The sequence below is a fragment of the Phodopus roborovskii genome, unplaced genomic scaffold (genome assembly GCF_943737965.1).
Source record: "Phodopus roborovskii unplaced genomic scaffold, PHOROB, whole genome shotgun sequence".
NCBI classification, from domain to species: Eukaryota; Metazoa; Chordata; class Mammalia; order Rodentia; family Cricetidae; genus Phodopus; species Phodopus roborovskii.
The window spans coordinates 986,660-997,417 of NW_026126560.1; positions in this window are offsets into that span (position 1 = coordinate 986,660).

The following is a 10,758-nucleotide window of genomic DNA, read 5'->3' on the forward strand; positions in this document are numbered from 1 at the left end:
GGAAATCGCCCAATGGGTAAGCAGTAACACATAAACAAGAGGACCTGAGTTTGGATCCCTAGAACCTATGTAAATCTATTATTCCAGCCTCAGAAGGCAGACAGGGGATCCCCAGAGCAAGCTGGCTAGATTAACTATATTGGTTAGCTCTGGGTTTGACTGAGAGCTGCTGCCTTGAATAAGGTGGGAGGGAGGGAGAAAGGAAGAGAAGAAGGGAGGGAGAGAGGGAGGGAGGGAGGGAAGGAGGTGGTAGGTAGGTGGATGGATAAATGTAAGCAAATTTGGTTTTTTTAGGTTGTTTGTTTGTTTGTTTGTTTGTTTTGAGACAGGGTCTCACTGTGTATCTCTGACTGTCCTGGGACTCATGATGTAGATCAGGTTGGCCTCAAACTCACAGAGAGTCCCCTGCCTCTGCCTTAGGAATGCTGGGATTAAAGTCACTGTTACCAAGCCTGGCCTTAACAACATTTTTTAGTGATATGGCAACATTATTCATTTAGACCAAGAATCTAGTTGGTATAAAATTCTTAATAGAAGACTAAAATAATATGGCAAAAATTCCATGTATGCTGTCTGAATGAACCTGGAGAATGCTTTGCCAAGCAAGTGGGATGAAGATATCCATGACTGTTGGCCACATGTGCTGTTTCCCGCTTTTGACATAACACAGCATCAGACCTTAACGTTTCCCAAACTGTATGTCTGTGTTGTGACTTCATCCAGTAGAATGCAACCATGAGCCCCAAAGGATGACAACTGGGAAAGGAAAAATAAGCTTAGCAAAAATAAGCAAAACAACCCTTCACACACGTTGTATGCGGTATACACAGTCTGTTTATGTAATCGTCTGTTTAGAATGTGCCTAATCTGATCAGTGGGACTTACTTTTCATTAAATTACTTCAGGAATTAATTAAAGCTATTAGGGGAAGAATTTTTAAAAATAGGGCTCAGATGGTAAGAGTGCTTGCTGCGTGACAAACGTCATGGCCAAAAGCATCTGGTCGGGGGCATTTCAGCTTACAGCTCACATTCCACCATGAAGGGAAGTCAGGGCAGGAGCTGGAGCAGAGGCCATGGAGGAACATGCTTACTGGCTTGTTCCTTGTGACTTGAAAAGCCTGCTTTCTTAATAGAAACCAGGACCACCTGTCCAGGGGTGGCACCGCCCACTGTGGGCTTGGCCCTCCCACCTCATCATTAATTAAGACATTACCCCATGGGAAAATCTGAGGAAGACAATTCCTCAACGGATGTTTCCTCTTCCTAAAATGATTCTAGCTTGTGTCAAGTTAACAACAAAACAAAACAACCTACGCAGCATTCTGCATTGGCCTGACTACCTGAATTCCTTCTGCAGAACGCATGGTGGAAGGAGATAACCCACTCCCAAAGGGTGCCACTGACCTCCACATCCTTGCTGTTTAGGAGCCTGATGCCCCCCCACTAAATAAATAAATGTTAAAAAGAAAAATAAAGCCACACACAGAGATCCACACTCATACACATGCGTACACACTCGTGTGCAACATAACTAATTAATGTGCAGGCTAGTTTTATGTCAGTTTGATACAAGCTAGCGTAATTTGGGAAGAAGAAACCTCAGCTGAGAAAATCACCCTACCAGATTGACCTGTGTGGCATTTCCTTTGCTGATTGATAGGACAGTGTCCAGCTCACTGTGGGAGGTGCCCACCCAGGGTTGGTGGTCCTAGGTGCCATAAGAAAGCAGGCTAAGAGCTGGAGATATGACTCAGCAGTGAAGACTACTGAGCATTCTTCCAGAGGATCTGGGTTCAGTTCCACATGGTGGCAACAACCATCTGTAATTCCAGTTCCAGGGGATCTAACACCGTCTTCTGGGCATCAGGCACTACAAGGCGAATAAACATACATGCAAGCAAAATATCAATACACATTTTTTTAAGTTTAAAAAGAAAGAAATCCGGCTGAGCAAGCCATGAAGAATAAGCCAGTAAGAAACATTCCTCCATGGCCTCTGCTTCAGTTTCTGCTTCCTGCCTTGAGCCCCTGCTCTGACTTCCCTTCAAGACAGTCGTAAAATGTAAGCTGAAATAAACCCTTTCCTCCTCAAGTTGCTTTTGGCCATGATGTTTTATCACAGCAATTGAAACCCAAAGACAGTAAATAAAATAAAAAGAGCTGGGGAATATAGCTCAGTGATAGAGCATATGCTTAGCATAAATGAGGCCTTGGGTTTTATCCCCAGTACCACAAAAAAAGAAAAAGAGAGAGAGGGGAAAGAAATGAAGGGAAAGAAGGAAGGAGGGAGGGAAGAAAGGAAGGAGGAGGGAGAAAAGGAAAGAAGGAAGGAAGAGAGGGAGGGAGGGAGGGAGGGAGGGAGGGAGGGAGGAAGCTAGCTGGAGATGGAGAGATGGCTGCAGTTAAGAGTGCTTGCCCTGCAATCATGAGGACTAGAATCCAGACCCCAGATCCCTGTAACAAGCCACTGTTCCCCACAAACACGTAAACCCCAATGCCAAGTGGATGGAGACAGGGAGATTTCTGGGGTTTGCTGGTTTCCAGCCTAACCAAGGCATAAATCCAGGTTTAAGAGACCCTGCCTAAGAGGAAGAGTTAAAGAAGATGTAGGATGCTTCACAATCATTTTTGGCCTCTATATGCATGCATATGCAAACTTGCACACACAGAGACAAATGAAAATCTTTTGTTAAAAAAGTTTTTCCAGCAATATGGTTCAGTGGGTATAGGCACTTGCCACCATTCCTGAGAACCTGGGTTAAATCCTCAGGACCAATATGGTAGAAGGAGAGAACTACCTCTCACAAGTTGTTCTCTGCCCTCCACACATGTACTATGAACTACACACACCTACACAGTAAATAAATTTATTTTAAAAGTTTAAAGCCTAGCACTACTACTCAGCTTTAATTTCAGCACTGTGGAGGCAGAGACAAGCAGATCCCTGTGAGTTCTAGCCAGCCTGGTCTACCTAGGGAGTTCCAAACTATCCAATGCTACATGGGAAGACCCTGTCATTTTAAATAGTAATAATAATAATTTTTATAGAAGGAAAGTTGAAGGTCTGGAGAGATGAGTCAGCAGTTGAAAGTACTTGTCAAAGGACTTGGGTTCAGTTCCCAGCCCCTACATGGCAGCTCACAACCATCTGTCAATGTAGTTCCAGGGAACCTGATGCTGTCTCTTCTTCCAGGCTCTGCAGGCAATTGAGCACACTACAGGATACGTATATACATGCAGGCAAAACACACATATACATAAAATAAAAATTACAAATAAATAAGTGTTTTTTAAAGGGGGGACTTAAAAATGTCTATTAATAGAGGAATAGCTGAATAAGATAGGGGTCAATGATTCCTGGCGTGTGTGTGTGTGTGTGTGTGTGTGTGTGTGTGTGTGTGTACATCGGGGTGGGGGAGGAGAGGGAGGGAGCTAGAGAAAGAGGAAGAAGGAGAGTGTGCACAAGCCGGCCGGCACTAGGGTGATGGTCAGTGGTAGAGTGCTTGACTCACCCATGCAGCTTGGTTTCCACAGCAGCACCACAAACAGAAACTAAAACTAAAATCACATCTACCATGTGAGCTTTCGGTAGCTTCTGAGTGTTCATCTGAGAAATAAAAACCTATGCATGTTCACAAAAGAAATCTGTACACATTCACATTGGCTTTATTAACAATATCCCAAACTGGTGGGCTGGCAAGATGATTTCAGTGGGTAAGGGCACTGGTGGCCTGAGTTCAGTGCCTGCAACCCATATAAAGGCTGGAGAGAACCAAATCCATGAAGTTGTCCTTTGAAATCAACATTATTTCAATGGTACATGTGCATCCCACTCACACACATGTCGTGCAACAGTATGTAACACAGCCATGCTATGAGATGTAACTCAGCAATGCAGAGAAATACAGTTCTTTTAAAAATCTATGTACTTGGTGGCACATGCACTTGGGAGGCAGAAGTAGGAGGATCTGTGTGGGTTCTGGGCCAGACTGGTCTACCTAGTGAGGCCTATCTCAATAAAAGCCAAAAACAAAAAACAAAACAAACAAACAAACAACAACAAACCCCACAACTGTATACTTAGATGGATCTCAAATGAATTCTACTGGGTAAACCAAAAAAATATATATACATATCAAAATGTTAAGACAGTGTGATGTGACTAGCAGAACATGCTTGAAATGATAATTACAGAGATGCAGATGAGATCAGTGGTTGCCACAGGCAAGGGAGGGCTCCTGTGTGTCTGGGAAGGAGGAACATGAGGACCCATGTGGTGATGGAGCAATCTGTGCTGTGACTGTGTTCGCTGTTCCAGGAGTTTACATTTGATAAAGTGCATAGAACTCAATCCTCACCCACACTATACTGCTGTGTAAACAATATCGAGCTGGTGATCTCTGAATCAAACCAAAGTGAATTTCTTGGGCTGGAGATTATGCTAGTGCAAGATATCACTATAGAGCACTGGATAAAGAGCACACAGAAGTTTTCTGTATAATTTTTTTTGCAACCACCTGTGAATTTGAAACTTTTTTTCCAAAATTAAGTTAAAAAAGGGAAACCAGGGTTGTAGCTCAGTGATAATTGCTTAGCAAGCATGGGGCTTAGGTTTGATTGCCAGTGTTAAGAGAGTACAGTGAATTAAAATTTTACTTTTTAAAGTTAAAAATGAGCACAACATAGCATATGAGACTCTGAAAGTTACACACACAGGGAGGGATGGAGGTGAGGCTCCGTGTCAGAGAACTTTCCTAGAACATGCAAACCCTGGTGGTCTCCAGGGTTGTAAATACTGGGGCCTGAAGAGGCAAGCAGTCAAGCAAATAAGAGCACTGGCTGATGTTCCAAAGGATACATGGCAGCTCATGACCACCTGGAACTCTGGTCCCAAGGGATCCAGCACCCTCTTCTGACCTCCCTGGACACCAGGCTCACAAGTAGTGCATAGACATATATGCAAGCAAAACATCCATACACATAAAGTAAAATCGTCTAAGGTTGTGAAAAAATGTGATCCCATCTTTGCAAAAACAAGTCTCATTTCTTACATGTGCAAAAGCAGGAAGGTATACATCTGTAAGGGAACAACATCACTTCTCTGTTGCCCTCATCTATGTTCCTCATCATATGCTACACTTGCATGTCTCTGTTTCTATTTACTTTTTGGACAGCTCAGATATTTATATCTTTCAAATGTAAACAGCAAGTAAAAAAATAAATACAAAAAGCTATAAAATACAAAGCAGTCCTCCATTCTGCAAGCCCAGCTGCTCAGTCCCGGGTCAGTGGCCTGCAGGATACTCCCTTTCTTGGAGTCTGCTCAAGCTAGCTTCTAATGTTTCTTTATGCAAATACAGACAAATGAGACTTCTGTCATTTAATACACAAAGTGGAGCCTAGGCCATACTATTCTGCCTTAGGTTTTTTCTCTTGAAAACATGTCCGAAAGAGTCTGCTACAGTGGTGGTATCCAAGGATGCCACCTCTTCAACTGCATGTACTAACATTGTCTTAGGGATGAGTCAGGATTTATCTCACAGTCCTCTGTTAATAGCATTTAACAGGCAGGGATTCTAAACCCTCTGGCTAGTTCTAGTCTTGCTCTTACAAATAAGCAGCCATGCAAGGGTGTTGCTCATTGGCAGAGTGCTTGCTGAGCATGCCCATGCCCTAGGTTCCATCCCCAGTGCTACAAGAAACAAAAAGTTGTCTCTGTGTGGGCATTACTTCCAATGTGTGCAGGTTCGCCATTGTACAATGGGATACAATGTACATATCACTTTTTAGGAAGTTTCCAAAACAGGAAAATCAGCCCCTGTCTATTACATGAGCACAAATAGTTTCTAGTTTGACATTTTGCAACATCACATGACCCTTTGTTTTGTGATATAGAAGCATCATTTTTAATTTTTTGATTTGTTTTAGTTTGGGTTTTGAGACAGGGTCACACTGTGTAACCTGGGCTAGCCTCAAACCCACTATGTAACAGGCTGTTCTCAGTCTTAGTATCCTCCTGCCTCCACTTCCCACAGGCAGGCACTACTATACCTGGTCTTATGTGGAGCTGGAGAATCAAACCTAGACCTCTGTGCATGCTGGGCAAAGCACACTCCAAACAAAGCTACTTCTAGAGTCTACAGTTTTTCCTAGTACTATATTAACATAGAAGCCAGTTTAAGAGAGGAAAGGAGCTGGACTGTTGATTTCATGATTCACTTAGCTTCTTGGGATCTCAGAGTAGGGATGTGGGGCAAGCTTTGGGGAGACTGAGGAGGCTTTAGACGGGACCACATGAACTGTTCCCAGTGAGACAGCCAAGACCTGGTAGCTGAAGACCTCAGCTGATGGAACTCTTAGTGGAGAAACTGAAAGCCAACTGGCAGAAGGATTTGACCTCAAGGGTGTAGCCCCTAAGGCTTGATTCCCAGGCCTTTGCCATGCCGTTCCCAGGCAGACACAGAGAAGGGAGCGGCCTGACTCCACATAGAACTATAAAAATCAAGGCTGGAGCAGAAGTCTCTCCCCTCACCCCCCCCCCCAAAAAAAACAGACAGAACCTGTGGTTTCTACCTCACTCCCAGGAGCAAACTACTACCTTTACTTCTGCCTGTAACCTCCAGGTACCCTTCCTGTCCCTGATGAGCAGGACCCATGCACCACCACCCTGTTCCCTCAGCCATCAGGTTTCCACCCTGCAGCTCATCACTTGAAGCTCCCTGAGAAACAGGAATCCCTTTCCTGACTTTCCATGTGGTTCCAGGAGACTGCAAGATAAAATAACACCACGAAAGCAAAGGATTTGTTCAACAGTAACCCTGTAGCTAAGCTAGGACCCAAACCTGAGCTCCAAATTCTAAGCCAGCACCAACAGCAGCTTCCCAAAAGTGGCTGGAGAGCCAAGTGGCAGTAGACAAGAACATTCTACTTTAAGTCAATGGGGAGACTAAGCTATATATGAACAAAGGAAAGAGCTTAGAAAGCTGTGGGTTTAATACACAGCTCCACTGTCCAGTGCCCAGGCTGTGTGACACTGGGTTAAGAACTTGGCCTCACTGTCCCTTCAACTTTCTCATGTGCAAAATGAGGCCAAAGAGACCACTTTCCCAGGAAGAACTCAAACCACCCCTTCCGGAATCCTTACTTATGGGAATCAGACCCTGCCTAACCAAATGGCTTGAGCAGGAATAAACGCATCTGTGCATGAGGCTGGACAGCCCGTTTTCTTCCCAGAACAGATCGCGTACCCCAGCAGCATCAGGACATGCCCCAACCACAGGTGGGGACCCTGCCTCAGGCTTCTTCTAGCTGCCTCTGGTGAGAAATGGGCCAGTGGGTCAGCAAATCATAGCTCAGAGAGATGCCACTATGAGTCTATGTGACAAGTGGGCAAGGGAAGCCACAGCAAAATGCCAAGGAGTCTGACCCAGCTTGTCTAGAGGCACTTTCTCTGAGACACTGTGTGTCCAGGCTGCTCAGGAACTTCACCAGCTACCATTTGCTGGGCATGGGCTCTGCAGAGCCTCTAACACTCTGTCACTCAAGACTCATGACAGGACTCGTCTCATTTTATATATGAGAAATTGGGGTCCAGGAAAGCTAAGCCCCAAAACATAACCATGCCTTGACTTCATCAGTCACTGAAATCAGGGGTGTCTTCGGAATTGGAAGGAGGTGGGTCCCTAGCTCAATACCCCTAGGATTTCATGAGGCCTGTATGCCTGGGAAGGGGCCTGTGGGGCTGTGTATGGGGTCTAAGGGACTAACCTGTGAAGCTGCTGCAGCCCAGTCCTTGATGCTCTCTCGATTCAGTCGTCCAGCGTCTGCAGGAAGAAAAGGAAGTAGGGAGGAGCTGAAAGCTGTGGCTTTCCTGTTCACCTCAGCCCCCTTTTCTCCTGGCTTCTCTGGTCTCACTTCACCCTATGCTCCTGCCTCACTTCTTCTTTCGTGGTATGAGCCTCTGTTTCCTCTGAGCTGTCGGCCAAATCAAGATCTCCTTGATCTCACTCTGGGGCCCCTCCTGCACTTCCAGGGGTAGGGTGCGTACCTCCAAAGAGATGCCAGGAAAGGCAGCAGGTTACCGTGCAGGCCTCAAGATGCTGGCAGCTCTGCACCCATGGGCAAACTATGACTCCTCCTTGAGTCTCAGTTTCCCATTTATAGGTAGGGGAAACTGCCTCTGACTGACTTGACAGTCCACAGGATTGATCCAGAGACCTGAGGCAAGGGCTGGGAAATGCTGTCTAGGTTAAAATTCCAAGCCCCCCTCCCCATCTTCCATGGACTAAGAGAGTTGGAGTGATATCTTTAAACTGACTGAGCTTCAATTCCCCTCTGTAAAATGGAGGTGCTGGCAGTAGCATCTTTGGACAGGGACATATCAGCAGTAAGACCAGCAAGTGTCACTGATGGTCAGATGATAGTCTAGAGAGGATAAGAACCCAGCTCCAGGTGGCCCAGGCAGACCTCAGAAAGTATGGCCAGAGCATCAAGGGAGGCAAAGCTGACTAGCCTCTCCTTTAGCCAGAACTCCCACAAGCCTACCCTATAGCACCAGCCTTGCTTTCTACAGAGCCCTAACAAGAATGAGGAAGTGATTCATTGATGGAAAGCACAGATGCCCGTCCAAATTCCCTGGGCAAACTATGACCCAACAACATGCACGTCTACTCCTGGGAGTGGGGGCAGTAGAAATGGAGATGCCGCCAAAGGGGGAAAGCAGGGAGGTCCCAGTGCAGTGTCCTTCCTCCCTGCTACTCAAACCAGCTCCTTCAAGTGTTGACTTAGCACAGCTCACAGTGGTTGCAAGGGGCTCAGAAGGAAAGGGAGTACCACCCCAGATGCCACCAAAGGTTTTGCAGGAACCCTGGTACAACTGTGTCTCAACTCCTTGGCCACACTCCCAATGGGTGACTTAGATAAGCATTTGCCCTTTTTGGATATTGGGGTTTTTTTTCCTTGTTATTGTCTTTTGTGATGCTTGGCCTCAACTCTAGGCCTTCGTGTACGCATGGCATTTATCTGCACACTGAACCACACCCCTAGCTCCCTCTCCCCGATGCTTTTGTTTTTCTTTGACCATTATAACCAGACATTCACTGTGGCTTTTTGCATCAGGGGTCTCCTGGCTGCCTCCAGGACAGTACTAAACTGCCAACCCCTTCCTGCTCCCCAGTGAGCAGCTGTTCTGAAGACCTAGGTAGAGCTCTGATCCCCAGGCCCTCATAGCCCCTCGGTTTCCTACCTCACTGTTCTTGCCTCAGCTTGGAATGCTGGTTACCCCTGCACACAACACTGTACAACTCGCCTTCAGACACTCTCAAGCCAGAAATGACTTCCTATCTCCTCCATGATCTGCCCTCCAGCCAGCTCCTACCTGGCTCTACACATGCCAGTCACACCCGTGCCCACGTCTGCTCGTGAGACACATGGACTTAGCATCATCCCCCAACTTCACTCCTGATCCCCCAAAGACATTATGGAGTCAACAGCATGAAGGGACAATCAGTGCCCTCTTCAGGTGAGGATGAGGTCATTGCCATACATCGGCAAGGGTCTCCCCACAGGGGAACCTGTGAGGAACTGAGAGCCGACTGGATACTAGAGCAGGTGGGTAACACCATGAGTCATTTACACTCTAAATCTTCCCCACTCTCAATTAGAGGCAAATGTCTTTAGCCTCCTTCTGATGAACACACAAGTTCTAACCCACTGAGTTGCTGATCTGGGTCAGTTCCCCTTCCTAAAGCAACCTGGCAGTAGCTATACTAAGGTGGCACTTGGCAGGGACATCAAACCAGCATAGCACACTACAACAGCCTAGGGATTCTAGGCTCTGGCCATCCTTCTGGGGCAGCTGGGGTTGCCTCTGTGCCTGGCAAGGGTTTTCTAATCCAAACTTGTGCCCCCACTCCCCATTCTTCACTCTTTTATTATACATAGAAAGCAGGTAGAGCATGGTGGTGGGCACACTCTAACCCCAGCATTCAGGACCCAAAGGCCTGGCAACTACTCTTCTAATGTGTCTCTATTAATGCAGCAACTGTAAGGATCTTATAGCTAGGGTCACACAGTGTGTGTCCTTCTACAATGCAAACCATCAAGATTCAGTCATGGCCGGGCAGTGGTGGCACACACCTTTAATCCCAGTGCTTGGGAGGCAGAGGCAGAGGTGGATCTGTGAGATCGAGGCCAGCCTGGACAGCCAGTAATGTTACACAGAAACCCTGTCTTGAAACACACACACACACACACACACACACACACACACACACATATATATATATATATATATATATATATATTCTAAAAAGTAATTGACTCAAAAACTGTCAATGTGTTGATGGCAAAGATAACAGCAGGGGTATAGAAGATACATACTAGCATTGGCCATAATCAACCTCCAGTATCTTGAGTCTGAAGACAAAACCCCATGCCCTGTTTACTGGTGAGGGAAGCTAAAACCAAATTAGTATTTCATCAGAGGGGCCTGGAGAAGTGACAGTGATCAAACTGAGAGATATGGGCTCTGAGACTTCCCAGAGTGAATTTAAGCCACTGGTTACTGGCTTTCCAATATTCACTGGTTTCACCATGACATGTTGGTAATGACATCCAATACACGGAATAGCTGTGTAGCTGGGTAACTGATGGGAGCTGTCTAGCCTACGGCTAGCAAGTACTAGGTTTCTGAGTGAGTGGTTCCTTTCACATACCCTATGCAAAACCTATGTACACACACACACACACACACACA